The sequence below is a fragment of the Lissotriton helveticus genome, chromosome 12 (genome assembly GCF_964261635.1).
Source record: "Lissotriton helveticus chromosome 12, aLisHel1.1, whole genome shotgun sequence".
NCBI classification, from domain to species: domain Eukaryota; kingdom Metazoa; phylum Chordata; class Amphibia; order Caudata; family Salamandridae; genus Lissotriton; species Lissotriton helveticus.
The window spans coordinates 484,606,878-484,626,605 of record NC_136073.1 but is presented as its reverse complement, the minus strand read 5'-3'; positions in this window follow the sequence as shown (position 1 = coordinate 484,626,605).

Sequence of the window (19,728 nt, the reverse complement as noted above, 5' to 3'; positions counted from 1 at the left end):
GTTGGCTAAAGCAGGCATGTTGCAGAACTTGGAAAGGAAGGTCTGACTTAGCTCATCAAGGTAATTGATAATTGCTTCTACTGCAGTACAGCACACTACTGAACATTCTTCCATAGTAAGTAAGTACAAATTGTGCAGTTAATTAAAACCATTACAAACAATCTTCAATTTACACAATTTCATGCTAAAACAAGCATTTGCAATGCAATAGGTCTCGCATTTACACGACTTTGAGCTATTGATATTGCAAATAATAATGCCTTTTTTAATTTTTGTTTTAAAAACATAAATAAAAGGCATTGTTATTTATATTGCCAGTAGCTGAAACTCTCGTAACTGCGAGACCTATTGCATTGCAAATGCTTGTTTACTAACTGTCCTTGAGAAATCCGACCTGTAAAAACATTTGCATAAAACCCAAAACAAAAAGCCCGTTCCTAGAACTAACGTACACGTTATACTGCGCGCTCACTGTGTATTTTTTTTCTTATGCCTTGTAAATAAGAAACACATTACCTTTCTAACAGGGAACTTGACAGTGCAGCTCTCTCGGTCGGCTTAATGAAGAAGTCCTACACGGTGTAATGGATCAGTGCTCTGCTGACGGCATATTCTATAACTTAAAACTTTAGATCTTAATTGAGCAATGGTGAACGAACAGCAGGGGGGTTGCAGGCATTGCAACCAAATGTCTGCAGAAAAGCTGCCATGTCAAAAGCTGGAAGGCTTCGAATTTAATTGTCTTTTAGTTTTAATCACCGCCCTCTGCCTCTCCCGTGAAAGTGAGTTGCGTGACATCCCTTCCCTTGTGTGTCGACACTGGGCACCAAAGCCTGGGAAGAGATTCTAATCGACGTCACGGGTTACAGTTGAGGACGTGCGTGACGTACACGCAAATATTGAATACCTTTTCTGCGCGTTACCAAATACCGTTTGGCACTAGGGCCTACAAACTCAGACCCAGGGTTTTTAAATGACAGCCGGGAGATTTGAAAGCATCCCCCCTTCCTTACAGGTTACTGAAACCGCACAGTCAGGCAGCGGAAGATCTCCCGTCCGGCCCTGTCATCTTTCACCTTAATGAGCACGGAGAGCAGAGAGAGACGCTGCGCCGAGCAGTTCATTACAGAAATTCTACATATAGTCAAATTAGCCGCTTTCCTGACATGAAGGTGAAGCATCTTAACTTATTTTTCAAATTGCTGAACTTCATCATTCTGTTTAAGAGATCATTATTTTATTTGTGGTGTTAGGTGATTAATCTGCTAGAAATCACAGATTTCAAAGAATAGTGGGGCGTGTGATAGCTGTCAACCAAAACATTTGATTTATAATTGACCGTTTCGCCATTGAAAGTATTCCTTTTAAGCAAACGCCTTAAATAGAAACACCAAAGAGCATCATATTCTTATTGTGCAAGCTACCTCATGGTGTACCTCTGAGTTAATCACTGAGCCCTACACTGTTCAATATTTATGTGTGTTCTTTGGCTGACATATTGGCAGTGGCGGCTCCTCCGCTAAGGCGGAGGAACGTCGCCTCGCTGCTATTGCAGCAGTGAAAAAAAAGAAAATGATAATACCAAGGCGTTATTATCATTTTCTTTTTCTTTCGGGAGTCAGGGCGGGGCTGGCTCCTTGACGACACAGCAGGGGAGGAGTTGTTTGCACTCCTGTAAGGCACATGACAGTTTGGCTGACCCTCTAGGGCCGGCCAGACCATCATGCGCACTTGACATGTTTTCTATTGGGCTGTGGAAAACATGCCCAGCCTCCCCAGTTACTGCCTGAGTGTCCAAACAGGATGCTCAGGCCAATAATGACGCTGCTCCTGCAGCGTTGTGATTGGCTGGGAAGCCCTTTATTTTTATTTTTGTTTCGTCAAGCCTCAGTTGCTCAATATCTTTATTGCTTCCACTGGCTTCCAATAACTAAACGTACTAAATAAAAAAGTATTGTGTTATGCTTACAAAGCTTTGCACCAAGCCAGGCCAGCATGTATTAATTCTCTGATTTGTCCTTATGTTCCCAAGCGGACACTTTGTTCTAGTGAACTAAATTTCCCATTCCTTCCTATATTCAGATTGTCTAGATAGGGCAGAAGGTCCTTTAGGCTGTTAGGACCCAAGCTATGAAACTCTCCACCCCTCCATCTTCACCTCTGCTATTCTTTTGAAACTTTCAAGAAGATGCTTAAGACCTGCCCTTTCTAGACCTTGGAGTTTTTGTTCTTCTTCTCTTCCCTGTCAGCACTGAGAAAACCCGGTGAGGTAGCCAAGTTCGCTATAAATTGATTGATTGATATTCTCAGAACTATAGGTTGACACACAGACTGAATGAAAGTATTTTTTTGCTTTTCATTTCATACTAGCCACAAAATACGAGAGGATACCTCCAGCGAAAATGTAACAATAATTGGAAAAAACACCTCTTCAAAGTTTACCGTGTCATGGTGCCCCACTTCTACATGTATTTGACAATTCCACTGTAGTGCCAACCCTTTAAAATATGCCCCTGCATGTGGTTAGCCACCAGGGCTGGGCAGATTTTTTCCACAAAAATGGAAAGCAAAAAAAAACAAGCCTTGGAAATGCAATAGGTCTCGGATTTATTTGAGTTAGAGCTAATGGCATTGTAAATGGCAATGTCTTTTAGCCATGTGTTATGGAGTGTATGCATGTGGTGTGTAGTGGAATTATGTGGGTTGGATTGGAATTGTAGCAATGGTGGCATGCTGTGCTTTAGATGAATATGTTTAAAAGTAAAGTGCACCATACTGCGATTGCTACAATAGTTAATTGTGGATGCATTAAAAATGTATGTGTGCACTGATGGCTGGTGGTGTGTGTGCCTGTAGAAATTGTGCACTGATGGCTGGTGGTGTGTGTGCCTGGTGGAAGCGTGCACTGCCGGCTGAAGGTGTGTGTGCCTGGTGGAAGCGTGCACTGACGGCTGGGGGAGTGTGTGCCTGGTGAAAGCGTGCACTGACGGCTGGTGGTGTGTGTGCCTGGTGAAAGCGTGCACTGACGGCTGGTGGTGTGTGTGCCTGGTGAAAGCATGCACTGACGGCTGGTGTTGTGTGTGCCTGGTGAAAGTGTGCACTGATGGCTGGTGATGTGTGTGTGTTTGGTGAAAGCGCGCACTGACGCCTGGTGGTGTGTGCCTGGTGGAAGCCTGCACTGACGGCTGGTGGTGTTTGTGCCTGGTGAAAGCGTGCACTGACGGCTGATGGTGTTTCTGCCTGGTGAAAGCATGCACTGACAGCTGGTGGTGTGTGTGTGTGTGGTTGTGTGTGTGGTGGTGAGTGTGTGGTGGTGAGAGTGTGTGTGTGGTGTGTGTGGTGTGTGTGTGGTGTGTGTGTGTGGTGTGTGTGTGGTGTGTGTGGTGTGTGTGGTGTGTGTGTGTGGTGTGTGTGGTCTTATATGTGTGGTCTTATGTGGGTGTGTGTGGTGGACTTAGTTCGAGTTTTCGTACCCTGCACACTCACACACTGCCCCTACACACTCACACACTGCTCACCCTACACACACACACTGCTCACCCTACACACTCTCACACTGCTCACCCTGCAAACTCACACACTGCTCACCCTACACGCTCACACAATGTTCACCCTGCACACTCACACACTGCTCACCCTACACACTCACACAATGTTCACTCTGCACGCTCACACACTGCTCACCCTGCATACTCACACACTGCTCACCCTGCATGCTCACACCTGCTCACCCTGCATGCTCACACACTGCTCACCTTGCACACTCACCCTACACACTCAGACACTGCTCACCCTACGTAATGCGAAAATACCTAGCTCTGCCCTTTGGCCTGTGTTGTAATCGTACAGTAGGTTGTGAGTAGTTGCGCTTGATTGGTTGGGGCGTCCCCTCCTTGCTGCTCCCCTCACAGAGGGCCGGCTGCCTCCATGAAGCTCTCAAGACATGTGTTCACCTGTTCTTTGTTTTAGCTCCTGTGTGTCAGTGCACCGTGTGAGCGCACAAGCATACCCTGCTCTCTCTGGAATACTCACACTGCTGAGTCACTCTCACTCTCGCAGTCACTCTCTAGACTAAACACGAGCACCTTCTTTATGTTGAATTGAGATTTTTCAGTTGTGTCACGTTGCAAGTCATTCTTATTAAATGCTTTCAAGTGAACCTTGGTTTGAACATACATTAGTACACCTATGAGGTCTGATGAGTTCACTGCAGCCGTTTATCGCCCCCTACGCGAAATAACTGAGTCAAGGCCTACCTTTTAAGGTAATTTTCACGAGCTGTCACTTTGAAATCGGGCTCACCAGGTGTGCGTTTCCAAGGGTCGCCGCTAGGGGGCGGCTCTAGAATGTTGTGCGGAGTGGGACATTGACGCAGACCCAAAGAAACTCGAAGGATGTGCGTTTGTTGTCTGTCTACCAAAAGCATGTTATCTACCTCCCTTTTACTGCCTGTGCATACCACAAGCAATAGCGGGGACACAAAAATATAAGAACAGACACACAAACATGAACACCTGTAAGTGCGCTATCACATACTGAGACAGACAGGCTCACGTGTATGTGAAAAGAAACACACTCAGAAACACAGGTACAAAGCACAAACTCAGACACATACATCCATAAAGGTGCATGCACACCGACACATTTGAACGAACGCACTCATAAACAAAGGCAACAAGGTACAAAAATAAACACATGCGGACAGACATGCAGTGCTACAGCCACACACACGCGTGTCCTAACAGGCACGCAAACCAATCCATTATCCAAACATATTCATGAAGAGGTAAAAAAAATATTGTATGCTCTTTCTGTGCATGACATCTTCTGACCTCTTTTCAGCATTAAACCCGGTGACACATTCACCCTCCCAGTCTACACTTACCGTGTCGGGCACCTGGAATGAGTGCCATAGCCTCACAAGGCCCGAAGCATCAGAGGGGGGTACCTACAACAGACACTGCAGAATGCAGCGTAATAGTTAATTGCTGCTGTCTGAGGCATTGCAGTGTTTACTCTTCATTCGGAGTGGGCGACAACACATTATCGTTCTCCTGTGCATAGAGTGAAACCAGTCACACAGGGATTGAAAGCGTTCGCATGGGCAGCTTTTGGAGGAGGGCTGGGCGGGCAGAAGGGCACTGCCCTCGGAAGCCTGGCTCCCCTCCCGGCGCGCGGCCGCTGAAGCTTTTAACTATCAGCAGCGCTGCTCTGGGCTCAGCAGCGGACAGAGGCTCCTTCCTTGTGGCGAAGCCTGTCAGGAACCCGCGGATCAATAAAAGTGAACTGGCGCCTCGGAGATTTGATTGAGCGGGAGAAGAACGTCAGAACGCGATTCTCAGCCATTAACAATCCCCCAGGTAACTAGAAATGGAAGAATTACTCAGGTGAAATTATTAACTTTACAATGGCATTAAAAGGACAAGCAGCACTGAAAGCAATCGCTTTCGCGATCGCTATTGTTAAAAAAAAAACGCCGGCGAGTGCTGCACGCACGCGCGCAACTGCCAGCATATGTCTTCAATTATCTCCGCCATGAAGGCCGAGATAATTGAAGATATATTGCCTTCTGGTGTGCGTAACAGACACCAATAGGCCATAGGCGGAGCTACGCGACCGCCTATGGCCTATTGCGTCTTCTGTTTCTAAAGTACACGCATGCGAAGGCCAATAGGAATGCACCTAGAAAATACCACGCACGAGCAGCGTGGAATTCCTAGGTACATTTTTAGAAGCCCTGAGAAAAGGACTCTGGGCTACGCCCACTGCTTACGCAGTGTACGCTAGACCCGAGACCTAAAACACGACTATAAACAGCTTTCTCCTACATTTGTGAAACTTTACTTATTCTTGATAATTTTGTTTTGCAGTGGCTTGCAGTGGTTCATTATTTCATGTGTGGATGAACAGCGTATTAAGACCACAAATTCCTGCCAATACTGCAAAAGCTCTTTGAAATCCGAGGAATACATGTGCAGAAAAGATTAGATTTTTTTGATGCATGCAAAATTTCTTCCAAGGGCAGAATTTACATATCATGCACTTCAACATAATGTTTTGCCAACTGCTATTGACCACTACAGAATACAAACCGTCAGTGTGTCAAAATGCATGGGAGGACAAAGAAAGAGTTAGGAATATTTGCAATTTGGAGCGAGAGCAGAAAACCTTGTAAAACGTCTGTGCTGCCTACATTGTTGATTGCCTCCACATCTGAAATTGATATTTTCTTATTTTGCAGAATTGCAGGATATTCTTTTCATCACAGAGGGATGGTGTAAGAAAGTTCTACTTATCAGTCCCAGTGATGACAAACTAATCCAATACTCAAATTGTTTGAGGAACATTGCATGGCACATACAAGAGTTTTAGGTTGAAGATCGAAAACAAGGAATCAGCCTCCCAACTATCTCTCCACATCAAGGCAAACAACCTCCTTGATACTTTCTAGCCAACATTTAAATAGTGCTATAGCACAGAGAATTCAGTTTTGCAAATTGTAGATTACCAATTCTATATCTTTGACTGTGGCATGCCTCCCTTCGTGTGCGCCTTGATCTCTCAGTTAGCCGCGGTCCGTGCAGGTTACAGCGGTGGGGCTGGGTGGGGGTCCTCATAAATCTTAAGCCCTGATGAAGTTCAATCTCCATTGAACAAAACGCGTTGGTTGGAAACCTTGTTTATGATGTCATTTAAATAAAGGAATACTGAACATAAAGGAATTTGCTCAGTCTTTTGTCATTGGAAAAGACAGTCCGGTGGTGCACTTTCCACGTTTAACCGATACCCAGATCTAGCTGAAGATCTTATACCCAAGCACATTCTCTTACTCAGCAACCCCGTGGCAAGTATTCTAAAGCAGATGTCAAGCTGTCATCTTAAAGCCAACCCAACTCAAACGTAATTTATATTAATTTCTCTGAAAACAAGTTTTGGCAAAGCCGATAGGTCTGGCATTAGCCTACAGCCATTTAGCTTTGGCAATTTTTGTTTTGTTCTGTCATGATTTTTGCAAAACTTTGTTGGTGGGGAAGCTGATGGGCCTTCAGCAATCAAAAAATCAAAAAAACACTGTCCAAAAACAAAAATGTTTTGTAGTTTCAAAAAAGCACAGATTACCATAGTATTCCCTGGCTTTGAAGGGAACTCATTTGTGTGTAGATGTACTCCCTGTGAAAGGGCAGCATGACATAATTCACAGGGAAGTCAGCTAGTGGCTAAAGTGGCCTGACCCATTGCCTCATGATGTAAGCTGGAGTGGAAGGAAGAAAAAGGTGAATGGCACAACTGCAGACTAAGGATAAGGTATGGCTGAAAGCTCCTTTTAGAAACTATATTACACAAATAATTTTAGCAATAACAAAATATTTTGCCTAACACCAGACCTAAAAAAGTCGGTCGATCTGGCACTGGCTGCCAGCCTCTTGACGTTGCTAATTGTATGTGTATTTGTTTTGCAAATCTTTACTACAAATACATAGAGAGGTTTGAACAGATAGATAGAGAGGTTTTCAAAGATAGAGATAGATAGATAGATAGATGGATAGATAGATAGATAGATAGATAGATAGATAGATAGATAGATAGATAGATAGATAGATAGATAGATAGATAGATAGATAGATAGATAGATAGATAGATAGATAGATAGATAGATAGATAGATAGATAGATAGATAGATAGATAGATAGATAGATAGATAGATAGATAGATAGATAGATAGATAGACGGATAGATAGACAGACAGACTGACAGACAAATAGAACAAGAAATTGGAATAAACAACACAGCATCAATTTGTAATATAATAGTTAAATGTCTATATAAGCACAACACAATAGACCACTGAAAGTAACCTTTAAAGCCAGACAAGCAGAACATGCAGATTAAATTGGTTTACAAGTATAACTGTAAACCTAAATTAAAATACATACTAGCATGACATTCAGGAGTGCAGTTATATAATCTCTTCGTTGTGTGCGTACTAAAAAGAAGTAACATGTGAAATATCAGCAGTCAGACAAACAAAGGCCACTCCAAAAGGAATTTACAACCACATTATCAGGAGATACAAACTGATAAAGCTGGAATATGCTATGTGCTCACATCTGGTACAAAGCATCCTGCTATCACACTAGGCGCATAACACAAAGGCAGCACTAAAGTAGTAATACAGTGAAAACAAGAGCACTGGCACTGAAGGGAATCACATTGTGTATGGTTCTGCTGCTTATGAAAGGGTTAAATGCAGTCACGCAAATTGAAGCTAGCCAGTGGCTGAAGTAGGGTGACTTATGGCTCCAAGCTGTATGCTGTAGGGGGTGGATCAAAATGTGAATGAAATAGCAACAGACCAATGTATGAAGAGAACTGGCTGAAAGCCCCTTTAAGTAAATATTTTATCCATATATTTAGTAAAATCAAAAGGTCTTGCTTAACGCCAAAACTAAAATGATATAGCAGTGGGTAGAGTGGATAGAATCATTCCCCCGGGTTGAAAAACAATCATTGTGGAGTTTATCCCTGGGTTTTATCCTCAATATTCAACGTAACCTCTAGGGGCAAATATCTGTTATGCCTTGGGTGATCTCTGCTGCCGGTCCTCCTATTCTTGCCGTGGCGCCCCGTGTGGGTGAAGATCCTTGCCGTTCCAGCCCCCAGTGCCTGTCACCACACCTGATGCGGACCGCCGCCTGCCAGCCAAACTACCATCCCCAGGAGGCAGCGCGGCGTGGTCTCACGTGAAGACATGGGGGCAGGCATTTAAATTGCTCGGCGGACTCCCGCGGCGGGGTACACGCGTGGGTTCGTCCGGGCGAAGCCCGGGCCAAGGGCGGGCCTGTCCAAGCTCGTCACAGCCAGGAAGAGCCAGGGTAGGGCCACCCCCTTTTCGTTCCGTCTGCTATCAGCCATCGGGTGGATTGAATTGTGAATGCACCAAACTGTGACTGTGTTTAAAGGTACTTAAAAAAAAAACATAAGAACCTTGGAACTGCTATATTGTCTCTCTGGTTGTATCTCTATGGGTAAGGGGAAAGCCATGGAGGGGCAGGGTGGGGGGCCCAGAACAAACATAACCCAGGGCCCTAGGAAAGCAAAGAAAGTAAAGAAAAACAACAAGAAGATGTCTAAAACTGATGTCATGGACCGTATAGAAACGCTTGTTGAGGATTGTGAAAGCATATTGCTAGGAGACCCAGCCGTAGATTTGGAAACTAATATATTACAAGCAGATGAACCTGGTAAATCCACCCAGCCAACCCATATACATATACCCGAGATGTTTCGCAAACTGCCCGGCCCAAGCAATAAACAGCCTACTCCTGCTCTTGATACCACTTTGCCTTCCCAGACACCATCTCAGCCTTTGGTACAGCATAGGCCGCCGAGCCACTTGGAGCCTACTGTTAAAGTGTGCTCCAATAGGTTTGCGCCCTTGTCTGATGAATTGGCTTACCAAAAACATTTGACAACTCATGGTTTAGCGGAAGCCTTAACTGGTATTCGAACAGAGGGCGAACTGGATCTAAGTAGCAGGACCCCGGTTTTGATATCGATTATAAACTTGCTAACAGCAGAGGTGAGGAACTTAAAAGCCTTAGTCATAGATTTAAGAGCCTCGGTGGGAGTATTAGCCTCGCATCACACTTCACAAAACCACTTAGCCGTTCTACAGTCCTTAAACCCATTACCAAAAAACCCTAAACAAGCTGGCAGGCCATGCTCTGCACCCAATCAACCAGCGTGTATTACCCCAATCCACAAGATAGAGCCGCCCAGCGTGTCTGCTACAACAGTGCAGCGTAGGAAGCAAACTAGTGCTCTACACACATTAGCTCCCTCTACACCCCAGGTATGCCCATACAATACAGTAGCGCCAGGTGTACCTTCTGCTGGACGCCCTTCCCGTTCTACACCCTCAAAGAAGACAGTTTTTATGGTTAATGTTCCTAAGGCGGTGGGTCGCGAATATTGGGATTTGTTAAGTAATAAGGTCACACACTGGATTAGACATGTCAGGGGCTGCCATTCATTGATAAGAGAGGACATTGTGAAGGCAACAAGGCACTCCCATCCAGCTCAACGATTAGACACTATTGAGCTTACTTTGGTATCCCCCCACTTGGCAGAGGGACTATTGGCTTTAGAGTATAGGACCTGCCCTCCCGGTACTTCGGGTATTCAATTTAGATGTTCCCCACTGGCAGTTAACCCAATCATGAGGGACGAAGTCACTGAGCTCTCTAGAGGGTCGCAATTAAATAACAATGATTGACTGATAGAAACTTTCCAACCATCGATTCCTCAAGTATATGACCCCGCACCATCTCTCACGTATAGTGCCTCTATTACCACTACTGCTTTACAGAGTGCAAACAATCAGGTTGGATCACTCCAATCCGAATCTCACCACTTCCTTCAAAAGGCCCCTGATTTTGGGCAGGTAGCCCTAAGCCCCTGCACCATAAACTCCTCCTTAGAATGTAATCGCACCCATACTCAACTATCTAATGATCAGGGGTCCCCAAAAGTGGACAGCGCGAGCCTGAAGTTCCTTAGCTGGAACATAGCCGGCCTTTCTAAGAAACTACCTCTTCCAGATTGGAACAGTTTTATTGAATGCTATGCTATTTGCATTTTTTAAGAGACGTGGAGTCAGGTTGTTCATCATAAAGTAGGCTGTGTGTCTTACCATGTTCCAGCAGTACCGGCGTTAACAGGGAAGGGGCGTCCCTCTGGTGGGCTACTGGTATGGATCAGCATATCTTTGGATTGCTCAATGAAACAGATTCAACGTATTTCTCCTGATCTTCTAAGACTAACCATTAGGGAGAACCAAGGAGGTAGAACCCTGGAAATTTTTAACATCTATGTTCGAGGAACAAAGGGAGGAGCAGAATCTCCCATAGTCACATCCTTGGAAGCTGAGCTCTCCAATTGCCTTCACGACTCGCACATCCTGGTAGCTGGAGACTTTAATTGTACTTTCGAACCTCTCGCTGCCGAGGATGTGCTAGACATTGAAGAGGATGATGCAAAGCGGGGAATTCCCTCGCTGAGTATCCCGCCGATAAAAAGATGGACCAAATTGGCTGTCCAACTGAACTCTTTAGCCATAGAACATGGGCTAAGGGCAATCAATGGCAGGTCACTATCTGACCCAAAAGGAGCACATACCTATAATAGGGTAGGCTGCTCCTCGCGAATCGATTACATCCTGCTGAATTAAAAATTGTGGCAGCACTTAATAGATATGGCGATAACACCCACAGTTGATAGTGACCATAATCCACTATCTTTAACTTTAAAATCTTCATGGTTGCCTAACCCTGGCTATTATGGTGCAGAATACCCAATGCCAACAAGGGAAGTAATTCCCTCTAATTGTAATAGGTATTTGAAATGGCATAGAGTTCTCTTGGATGATAAGAAATTATGTGACATTAGAGAAACTGTGGCAGAGGCTCTAGGTGAACTAAGAGAGGCCTCTACGGACTCTGATGCCACTGAAAAAATTACTAAAATTTACGAAAAAACTATTAGTACTCTGCGGAACTTTTTCTGTACAACCACTAGAGCAGGCCTCCGCCCAGTGTGCGAGAAGCTCAACAGCAACGACATGTGGTACACGAAAAATTGTAGACGGAAAAAAAACGCCTCGGTTTCGGCAGTTAAAAGTAAATCTCTCCCCATGATCCAGCTAGCTAGAAGGGACTATAAGGAGGCAGTGTCCAAAGCCAAAAAAGAGTGGGAAGAGCAGCACTGGCAAGACCTAAAAACAGCCAGTCTGGAGAAGGACGCTAGCCGATTTTGGAACCTCATTAGAATCAAGACACGACCTGATAGCGAATCAATCACCTGTAACATCCCAAGCCGTATCTGGTATGATTCCTTTTTGAAACTTTATTCTAACCCTAAGGATGTCCCAAGGGAAGGCATACTAACTGATTTTCGAATAGGCCCGGGTGATTTAAACAGCTATCCTTTTTCCGAACTGGAAGTGTAAACCGCCATTCGGCGTATAGTTCCTGCGAAGGCAGCAGGTCCAGATGGCATCCCCGGGGATCGCCTTCGGGCAGACCCCGTAAAATGGGTACAATTCATTACCATCCTAATTAATGCCCTCGATAATGGCTCTCTAATCCCAGATTCCTGGAAAGGAGCAGAGGTCATCCCTATTCACAAAAAGGGTGCCAGGGACGACCCTGCTTATTATCGCCCAAGAAGCCTAATCGATTCAGTACAAAAGGTCATTGGGAGGGTTGTGTTGGAGAGGATCTTGGATTGGGCAGATGAAAACAGGATCCTCTCCGATTACCAAGCAGGCTTCAGGGCTGGCACTGGGACAATTGAGCAGGTGTTCAGTCTAAGTCTCCTTTACCGGAAGGTGGTCCAGATAGGCAAAGGCAGTCTTTACCTCGCATTTATAGACCTAAAGACTGCCTTTGACCTAGTCCCTCGGGCGCCTGTGGCAGGTGTTAGCTGAACAGGGAGTCCCCAAGTATATTTTAAATTTGTTGGTGCGTCTCCACGAAGGCAACTATGCCCAAGTTAGATGGGGCTCTCAAGGGCAGAAGACGGACAGAATATCGGTGAACAGGGGTGTCCGCCAGGGCTGTGTCTTAGCTCCCACCCTATTTTCATTTTATGTGAATGGGGTGGTTGAGCACTTGCAGCGAATACCATCAGACGCACCAGCCCTGGTGGACAAACAAATCCCCACCCTCCTGTTCGCCAAAGACACCCTTCTTATTTCTAAGACCCCGAGGGACTTGCAGAGCTTGCCGGATAGTTTCCAGTCATTTTGTACCAACAGAGGGTTGGTTATTAACTCAGAAAAAAACAAAGTATCTGGTGTTGAACCCTCCAAAGAATCTTAGGACTACACCGGTATTAAATTCTGTTCCGTTAGAGAGGGTCACCACGTTTGATTACTTGGACATCCGCATTTCTGACTCCATGCCCTGGAGTACCCACATACAAAAAATGCTTCTGAACCACAAAAGGGTAGCGGGGGCAATACTTAAAGAGCATTGTACTTCAACAAGCAGACCTATTGCTCCCGCAATCGACATATATAAGGCCAGAAGAGTGAGTTCAGCCCTTTATGGTGCTGAACTCTGGGGCTTTTCCAACTTAGATCAAATTGTGAGATCAGAAAACAAATTTCTAAAAGAACTTATGATGCCGCCCTTGAGGACCCCCACTAGGCCCCTATTGCATGATCTAGGGTGCCGCCCATTTAGTGATTTAGCCAGACTTTGCCCCCTCCTGTTGTGGGCCCGCTTGTGGCGGACGCCAGAATTGGCAAAGTATGCAGCGGGGTTAAGTGAAGTCATGAATATGGATGGATGGCATAAAATCAAATGGATAAAGGACCTAAAAACACTGCTGTATGACTTTGACCTCAACGAGGCGTGGACAAATAGAACTGCTCCACCAAAGGCAGAACTTAAGAAAGCCTACTGGTCCTGGGTTCGCAATAAGGGTTTTCTTGATCCCAAATTAGGCAAGTTATCAGAGGAGTTCATGTAACATAAACATTCCACTTGCTATGAACCATACCTAGATGTCATACAAAAACCTTACGACAGAGCTCTGTTTTTTGAGTTTAGGGTTGGTTCGCTCATCACCCGTGAAATGACCGCTCGATGGAAGGCTCCCCATCAGACACCAGCCTCTTGTCCGAATTGCGAAGCTAATCTTGAGTCAATAGCGCACGTTATGTTCATGTGTCCAGCCTACAAAGCGCCAAGGGAACAATGGCTCAAACGACTCTGCAGGGAGTTGGGTACTCGTAGCCACCTCGTGGCGTTGCGCATCTTAAGATCTGATGCACGAGCCCTCTATGCGTGTGGTTTGGCCAAATTCCTGAGTTGGGCATGGAACAATAGATCGAGAAACCTGAAAGCGAATCTCTAAGTATTGTTGCTGCTATGAGTTACCCGCACTTTGTGAATTGCGCTTTCTTATATTATATGCTGTAAATACTATTTTTAATGTTATTGTCAATCACAAGGATTTTGATGAATTTTGTTATACAGGCATTTAGGGTATATTTACTATCTGATAAAATGTTTTGTACTTTTAATAATATAGCTTTTTAACTTGTGTACTACAGCTTTTAAGATATGTTTTTATTGAAATAAAGCTAATATGACTGACTGACTGTTGTGCCTAAGAGCATCCGCCACTTACTGAGGCTTTGGTGGAATATCAGCCAGTTCATACAAGAACAGGACGTAAACCCTGCAGTGCTTGTTCTCTCCAGACTGGACTATGAGTACTTACTCCCCTTTGGACTTCCAAATATTCATTTGGCTCCCCTCAAAGCAGTGTTGCATGTGGCTTCTTGATTTTCTTATAGGTCACACGATATTTGATCACATCTCTCTTATCATGCTAACTCTGCAGTGGCTCCCCCCGTAAATTAGAGCTGAATTTAAGACCACTTGCATCACTCACAAAGCACTTCTTCATTGCTCTCTCGCCTACTTGACTGACAAACTGAAAATCTCTGGTCTGTGGCTCGAGAAACATAGACTCCCTTCTCCTAAGTCCTCCCAAATTAAATCAAAGACATTAAGAAACAGGCCTTCTCACAATGTGTAACAAAAACTTGGAACTATTGCCCACCAATGCTTTGCACAATACCCTTTGAAAAGCCACTCAGATTTGTCCTATTTGGAACAAACTTTGTCTGTGTCCACAATCGAGTCTTCTAATTGATAGACATTTTGACTGAGGCCACAATTGATTATCTATTTCCTAATTTACAGTTGTTTTTGGACTTAGTGTCCTTCTCTGTTGTTGTTAGTTTGTTCATTCCTTTTTACTTGTAAAGCACTCTAATGCCCTGCGGACAGATTTACACTATATAAAATGGAAAAATAAATAAAAACATAAATATATATCTGCAGCTGATCATCCTTAATTGCATATAGACACATGCACTTCTGGAAATGTAATTACATTAGATTTAATCTCAATAGACAGCCAAATAAGATTTTTCAAAGCATATTTGGTGTGATTGATATTAAAGATGAATCTGAAGTTCATATGTCCAAATGCATTCTCCCATAGATACAAAAAGGAAACATTTTTTGATACAAGGATCCATAAATTCCTTTTGGCCCACTTTAGGGTTTGTCAGACAAAAGAAAAGGGAATATGTATTGATGAAAAGAGCCATTCGATTTGTTAGCAAGAAAGCAGCCAGGTTACTGTTTACAGATGGTAGGAGTAGTTGCTATGAGTACTTTATCCTTGAATTTGAAAGAAAAGGATGTGGACCATGCTAAGAGTTCAGTGTGTTAGTAAAATTGAAGTGCAGCATCATCGGATGGTTGTACCCATATATAAGCATATTGGTCTTATCACCATTGAGTGCTAGCCTGTTTTGGATCATTCCGCCGTGGATGATATAGAGCTATTTAAAGACAGCATATAGGTTAGCAAGGATCCTGCCCCTTGGATCAGCTGTAATGTTCTTGGTGAAGACAAGATTACCAGTTGGGCACTATCAGCATTTCATATTCAAGGTTAAAGCATTTGACAGCCTGTCCCAGTCGTTGCTTATTGACTTTAAAAAGGAGATGGTAGAATGAATAGTTGTAATGAACTACAGTCTTTCAAGGTACAGAAGAGAGAAAAAGGGCAATTATATCCTTCAGGAAATGGGCATGAAAGAAGGAATTTTATTCAAACAAGGCCTAGGCTAGACATAGCACATCGTATGCATCCATTTCAAATGGAGTTAACACATTCAATATGCTCTCAATTGTCATGCCAACCAAGGATGCAATGCTTGATCGAGACACTAGAAGGGTAAAAAGGGTCATTTTAACCCTGATAGAATGTCTACTAGGGATTAAGCCAGCAAAAGCCCTTGCCTGCATGTTCCCTGAACAAATTCTCTGTTTTTTGAGAGATGTGCCCTGTTAGACCTGGCACCATTGGTGTGGGTCTCCCGTTCATTTTTTGCTGTTGCCTCCTGTATTTTTGCTATGTGTTTTGCGGGTCTAGATGCTTTGGGCACTTTGCCGCTGCTATTCTGTGCCGAAGTGCAGGTGCTCCCTATTGTAAATTATTGTACGAGATTAGTGACTCCATGATTGCCTTATTTGATTTACTTGTCAGACCCTAGTACAGTGCACCATGTGTGCCCAGGGCCTATAAATCAAATGCTGCAGGTAGGCTTGCAGCACTGGTTGTGCCACCCACAGAAGCAGCTTGTAAAATGTGACTCAGGCCTGCCATTGCAGAGCCTGTGTGCAGCCTGGTGCTGTCATGTCGACTTGGCAAGTGCACCCATCTGCCAGTCCCTAACCTTTTCTTTTCTACATATTAGTCACCCCTAAGGTAGGCCCATGGGCAGGGTGCATTGTATGTAAAAGGTAGGACATGCCCTGATGCATGTGGCATGTACTGATAGTAGATTACAGCCAATTTTGTTTTTCACTATTGCAAGGCTACCTGTTCCCATAGACCAGAATGGGCAGTTTGATTATAACATCTTATAATCCTAACTGACTCAGGGAACTAGGTAGAAATTCCAGTTTAGTATGCCTGATAAAATGCATCTTTTAGTGAAGTTGGTTTTAACATTCTGTGTTTGAAAATACCACTTTTAGAAAGTAGGTATTTTCTTGCTTAACCATCCAAGCCTGCCTCTGCTAGGTTGTGTATTTCATGTCTGGCTCATGAGTGACAGGGGCTGGGTTGGCTCTAGGAGACAGGGTGAGTCAGCACAAGGCTGAATAGATCTATCTGCATTGGGAGTGGTGGGAGGAGTAGCACCTGGGCCTGAATAGGGCTATGCCTGCCTTTCACAATGCTGGCTCCACCTCCTGTGGTGTGTCCGATGACCCTGGCCCACACTGACAAAGTAAGAAGTTGTGCACTGGCAGAATGCACCCAGAACTGGTTTGGACTAGGTACAGACACTCTCTGCCTTCAGAGACAAAGGATTTTTGTGTATAAAAAGGGGGACCTAGACCCCAGAACTTTAGATCACTTCTGGGAATCAAGACAACCCTTTGCCAAGGAGAAGAACCAAGGAAGCTGAAGGAGGAGACTGCCCCTGTGCTGTTGGGTTGGCCTGCAGTGGTTACTGTATTGCCAAGAAATCTATAAGAAGAATCTCCAAGGGCTTGAACTGTGCTTGCCTCCTCCTCAGGGATACAAGATTTCACCACCAGCTCCCTGAATTCCCTTGCTGAGGAATTCTGCCTGCAGAGAGGTGCCTACTGTTGTTTGGGCCCTCTGAGAAGACTGCAAGTCGCTGGGAGATGGAAGCGCGACGCAACGAGGAGAAGCGTATCGCAGCTACAGCAGTTGCTGTTGCATCGCCGTAGAAGCCTGCCGCCGCTGATGTTGTTCGCTGTTGCATCATCGATGAAGCGTGTCGCCTCAATGGAGAAGCGTGTCGCAGAGGTCGCCGTCGCATGACCAGAGAAGCGTGTCGCAGGGCCTGTTGTGGCTAAGAAGTTACCGAGTTTGCCACACGGCCGTCGGGCGTGCATGCATCACATCGCATGAAGACGCCATTTGGTCGCATCGCACCGGATCATCACTTTGCATTGAGGCGCCATCTTGTCGCATCGCACCGGATCACAGTAAGAAACCAATGCATCACCTCCTCTCCGGTAAGGAACCGACGCATAACCTCCCCTTAGCTGCAGTAAGGAACCGACAAATCACCTCCCCCGAAGCAAGGAACCGACGCATCACCTTTCCTGCGACCCTTTTGTTTGTATTGCGTGACGAATCCAAGGTACTTTGAGAGTAAAGTGTTGCATTTGCCATCTACATTAAACTAAGCTATTTCTACCATTTTAAAGTCTATTTTTGATCACAGTATTGTGGATTTTTGTTGTTTGGTCTTGTGTTAAGTCTAGTAAAGATTACTTATTTTTCTAAACTGGTGTGGTGTCCATTTGTAGTGTTTTCACTGTATTACTGTATGTGTTCACAAATGCTTTACACACTGCCTCTGAAATAAGCCTGTCTGCTCGTGCCAAGCTACCAAGGGAGTGAGCAGGGGTTATTTTAGAAGTGTAGCCCCTTACCCTGGCTAGAAGCAAGGGTCCCTATTTGGACAAAGGTACCTAACTCTGCCAACTAGAGACCCCAGTTCTAACCTGCCCCACATACTTGGCGAGCGTCATTTTGATGAAAGTGCTTCTGCTGCAGTGACAGAAGGTTTTTTATCAAAAATAAAAGCCTCTTTGCTTTCATGTTGTTATGATCCACTCAGCATTGTTCTATTTCGTGAACAAACTCACAAAACTGGGGTTTGATTCTGAAAACCCCCAAAAAAGGACTTCGACATGCATGGGGTTTTCTCGCTGCACCTGGGGCCATTCTAGCTTGAGTCCAACATCAAAATCTGCTTTGGCAGGACTACCCTATACAGGGCAGTCCCACCTTCATAGCTTGGCTATACCAGCTATTAAAGTCCCTGGGGTATATTCACAAAAACGTGTGTTAAACATCACCAAAAAAAGCTAACGCAACTTTACACATTGCAGCCGATTGCGGGAAAATAACCCTGCATCAACGTGGAATTCACAACAAGGCGGTAGCATGCAATAGTCTGCCAAAACCGTGGCCAATCTCCGTGATACAACCAACGGGATGGAGATAAAAACACAAACCACAATGCAGAAGAACACGCCATGTTCCCAAACGCGATAGGAAAACAGTGACAACCTGTGCGAGGCCAGCAATACCCACGCATAATACGTGAAAAAGCACAAGAACAGCAGACGGAAAATGCAACTGAAAATATTACATCAACTGCGTAGTACCACGGATGCACCCTGACCCACTGCAGAGGACAACATGAACCCCACAATCCCCACAGAGGAACACCCAGGAACACAGGGCCATGGAAGGCCAATAAGAACAGGAAGAGGAAGACGGGGCACTGTCACCAGGAAATTCCGAGTACCGCCAGGGATGAGCTAGAACACCACCACCAACTGTACGTCACCCTCAACGTGTCATTGGCAACAAAGAGGCACACCACCTTGGACCATCTGAATGCCGTTGCATGACAGTGGAGACCAATGGAAGAGCACAAGAGGCCCTGGACTGATGTGAATGACAAAACCAAGTAGAAACTTGCTGCCAACACGGAAGCAGCAACGCACCCCGGAGGAGGGGGCCAGCAGAACACCAGGAGCGAATGACATGGTGAAGATGGTGTCCACAGTCACCATGTGGGACACTGTCAAACATGACCCAGCACCACATCAACAGGGTGCTCACTGACCAGGGAGTGGCTGGATGGGGGGAGACGGGCCCAATGGCACACATGCACAACAAAGCAGTGCACATTGCACATTCACAATGACTCAGGATCATGTCACTGATCTCACGGGAACACCTCAGCACACACACAAACACCAAGTAGTCCCACGTACACCATGTGCATAAAGGGGCACACACACAACACAACAACAAGCACACAACCAACACATGCACACATGCAAAACACAGCAACAGGCAAACATGTCAGCCACACTCACTATGCAAGAGACACCACATAACTAGTAGCATGGCAGCAGTCCAATCACCATGACAATGTACACGGCATGACACTGAGCTGACTGAGTGCGGACCACACCGGAATGAAGCAGGTCACGCTCTGACACAACCACCGGCACAAAACCCTTGATGTCAACAACACATCTGTGGATAAACTATGCCCAAGTGTCGCAA